At 43.5% G+C, this 4,144-nt stretch overlaps 1 non-coding gene across 1 annotated transcript; it reads left to right on the forward strand.

Annotated features, from left to right (window-relative positions):
- The first annotated feature begins 4,009 nt into the window (after positions 1-4,009).
- On the forward strand, positions 4,010-4,112 carry LOC120069382. Its single transcript, XR_005479519.1, has one exon. It is a non-coding gene; the product is annotated as a small nucleolar RNA R71 (small nucleolar RNA).
- Positions 4,113-4,144: the final 32 nt, after the last annotated feature.

Genomic DNA, 4,144 nt, shown 5'->3' on the forward strand with positions numbered 1-4,144 from the left:
ATTCCTAATAAGAAATTTAGATACAGTAGACGCATCGTTTCTGGCACAGGCTACTGCCTCTACCCACTTAGATACATAGTCTACAGCCAACAGGATATATTGTTGACCACAAGACAGAGGGAACGGGCCCATAAAATCTATGCCTCAGACATCAAATAACTCCACTTCAAGAATACTATTCAAGGGCATTGCGTCCCTTGAAATATTCCATGTGCGTTGGCAGGGGTCACAATTTTGAACAAACTCTCGTGCGTCCTTAAAAAGGGTGGGCCAAAAGTAACCACATTGAAGGACTTTCGTCGTGGTCCTTTGCCCACCATAAGGAGAATTATGACACTCGGCCAGGATGAATTGTATCTCCTCCTCTGGGACACATCAACGCAATATAGAGTCTGGGCCTTGTTTGTATAGAAACGGTTCGTCCCAGAAATAAAACTTACTGTCATGGACTAGTCGTTTCTTCAGCTAGGAATTAAAGTTTTTAGGGAAATGCTTGGTGGTCAAGTAATTAACTATATCTGCATACCAAGGTTCCCTGCCTTCAATTCTAAACAGGCTCTCATCAGGGAATGCGTCTTTGATGTCGTTTTCCTGGACTTGCATTTCTTGATTTTCAAGCCTGGACAGGTGGTCAGCCATCTGATTTTCTGTTCCCTTTCTATCTTGAATGTCAATGTCAAATTCCTATAGTAGTAAAACCCATTTTATTAGTCTCTGCTTTATGTCCTTCTTGCTCCCCAGGAACTTGATGGCTGAGTGGTCGGTGTATATGGTGGCTGATGCACCAACTAACTAAGAACGAAATTTTTCAATACCAAATACTACAGCCAACATCTCTTTCTCAGTAGATGTATAGTGTTCCTGAGAGTCGTTAAATGTTTTGGACGCATAGGAGATAGGATGTATCAAGTTTCCCCTCTTCTGCCCTAACATAGTTTCCACTGCGACATTACTCGCGTCACACATAAGAATGAAACGTTGCATCCAGTTCGGTGCTATTAACATTGGGGTTGTTGTCAACGCATACTTCAAGGTTTCGAACGCGTCAGTGCAGTCTTCGTTAAAAACATAGGGCCGGTTCGCCTCCAATAATGCGCTCAGAGGTCACGCAATCTAAGAAAAGCTTCTGACGAACCGTNTTAAAAACATAGGGCCGGTTCGCCTCCAATAATGCGCTCAGAGGTCACGCAATCTAAGAAAAGCTTCTGACGAACCGTCTATAGAAGCCAGCATGTCCTACCAAATTTCTTAGCATTTTGACATTCGCTAGTGGTGGAAGTTTTTTTATTACATCAATCTTGGCTCCATCCACTTCCAAGCCAGCCTTGGATACTTTATGCCCCAAAACAATTCCTTATGTCACCATGAAGTGACATTTTTCCCAATTCAGTACTAAGTTTGCTTCCTCGCACCGAGCGACGACGGCTTCTAAGTTATCCAGGCATGACTGGAATGAGTCTCCAAAGACTGAAAAGTCATCCATGAAGACTTCCACGGTCTTCTCTAGGAAGTCAGAGAAAATGGTCATCATACAGCATTGAAATGTCCTTGGTGCGTTGCATAGCCCAAAGGGCATGCGTCTGAATGCGAAAGTGCCAAAGGGACCAGTGAACGTGGTCTTCTCTTGATCTTCTGGATCTATTAAAATCTGGTTGTAACCAGAATAACCATCAAGAAAACAATAAAACTCTTTACCTGCAAGTCTATCAAGCATCTGATCAATGAAAGGAAAAGAAAAGTGGTCCTTTTTAGTTGCTGCATTGAGTTTCCGATAATCCATACAAATTCGCCAACCTGTGACAGTTCTTGAAGGAATGAGTTCATTGTTACTGTTTACTATCACGGTCGTTCCCCCTTTCTTGGGAACGCATTGAACTGGACTAACTCAACTGCTGTCGGATATCGCATAAATAACTCCCGCGTCTAGCAATTTCAGAATCTCCTTTTTGACCACTTCTTTCATAATGAGGTTAAGCCTTCTTTGAGGCTTGATTAACCCCGTCTTCCCTTCCTCCAGCCTAATTTTGTGCATACAATAGGATGGACTTATTCCACGAATATCTGCAAGCGTCCACCCTATTGCGCATTTATGTCTCTTCAACATCTGCAAGAGTGAATCTTCATTAGGCTTTGTGAGATTAGCGGAAATGATAAAAGGCAATGTATTATTAGTTCCAAGAAAAGCGTATTTCAAATGTTCGGGTAACTATTTTAATTTGAGTTCAGGTGGTTGTTTGAGTGAAGGACGCGTTGGTTTTGTCTGCCGCTCACTCAGACTTGGCGGCTTAAATTCCTTTAGGGTTCCCTCCAACGCGAGAACTTCAGATAATCGAGTCTCTTCTTCAGTCAATTCAATATTATTTAGCTGAAAATCATCACTGTCTGGGAATTTTAATGCGTTGAGCACATTAAATTTCACCTCTTCATTATCCACGCATGGTTAGTTCACCTTTATGTACGTCAATCAGAACTTTCCCAGTAGCCACGAAAGGGCATCCAAGGATTATTGGAACCTCCCTATCTACTTCATAATCTAGAATAATGAAGTCTGCTGGGGATATGAGATTATCAACCTTCACCAAAACATCTTCAATCCTTTCTTCCAGGAACTTAATTGACCTATCAGCGAGTTGAAGGGTGACAGAAGTAGGTTGTGCCTCGCCAATCCTCAATTTCTTAAAAACTGAAAAGGGCATGAGATTGATGCTCGCTCCTAGGTCGCACAACGCATGACCTACATCTAATCCTCCAATTGAACAAGGAACTGTGAAACTCACTGCGTCCTGCTTCTGTGGTGCTTGTTGCTTACTAACGTGTTGCATTCCTACGTTAGTGCTATTACTTCTTTCTCACTGACTTTTCTCTTTTTCATCAAAATGTCCTTCAAAAACTTCACGTATGTTGGCATCTGCTCCAAAACTTCTCTGAGTGGAATGTTGATGTGCAGCTGCTTTAGGAGCTCGAGAAAGTGCTTGAACTGATGTTCATCATTCTTCTTCATCAGACGCCTGGGGAATGGTGCGTTCAGAGGCACCTCTTGCTTTACCACGTTAGATGTGCTAGTTTCCGAATGGTTTGTATTTTCTGGCGTTCTCTCTTCCTGATCCGTTGAACATGTAATGCGTTCTTTCGAAGGACTATTGTTTCTCGGATTCATCTTTCTTTCTGCAAGGGCTCTTCCACTCCGCAACGTCACTACGTGACATTGCTCTTTCCCGTTAGTATTCCCAGATGTCTCTATATTGCTAGGTAGAATGCCTAGCTACCTTCTTTTCAACTCGCTTGCAATCTGCCCCACCTGGATTTCCAGGTTTATGATTGATGATGCCTGGCTCTTCAGCATTGCGTCATTCTGGGCTATGTATTCCTTCAATAGGTTTTCCAGCGGAGTTCCAAAACTCGATACGTGGCCACCTCTATTTAAGCGTTGTTGATGCTGTTGATGCGTTTGTTGAAAGACAGGCGGCGGTCCATTCCTTTGCTGATGGCTCGCGCCTGGGTGGTGCTCTTGCTGATTTCCTTTTGTCCAAGAAAAATTCGGATGGTTTCTCCTCCAGGGTTATAAGTATTAGAAAATAGGTTATTCTTAATGAAACATACTGACTGGGGGTTTTGAGGACACTCAGCATATGAGTGAAAATCTCCGCATCCCACACAGGTTACCACGGGTTGCCCAAACGCCTCCACTTGATTCACCTTCTGCTGGTTTGGAGCGTTACCTAGCGTTATGTTCTGTAGAAGGCTGGTCATGGTAGCCACTTGAGTGGAGATCGTGGCTATCACGTTGGCATCAACAGCGTTAATGTTCTGAGATCTTATTCTCCTATCATTTCTTCCATCATATGTGTCATCTACCCACTCCATGTTATGCTTGGCAATGCGGTCTAATATTTCTTTAGCTTCAGTATAGGATTTGTCCATCAGTCCTCTGGCTGCTGCTGCATCTGTTGCCATCTGTGATGCCCTGCTTAGTCTGCCATAAAACGTCTCCATCTGAATAGTCAAAGGTAGTCCATGGCTCGGGCAGTTCTTGACCAAGCCCTTGAAACGCTCCCATGCAGCGCTCAAGGTCTCAGTGTCTTCCTGTTCAAAGTTCATGATTTCCTGACGCCTCCTCGCGTTGGTGGTAGGTGGGAAGTATTTC

The sequence above is a fragment of the Benincasa hispida genome, unplaced genomic scaffold (genome assembly GCF_009727055.1).
Source record: "Benincasa hispida cultivar B227 unplaced genomic scaffold, ASM972705v1 Contig373, whole genome shotgun sequence".
NCBI classification, from domain to species: Eukaryota; Viridiplantae; Streptophyta; class Magnoliopsida; order Cucurbitales; family Cucurbitaceae; genus Benincasa; species Benincasa hispida.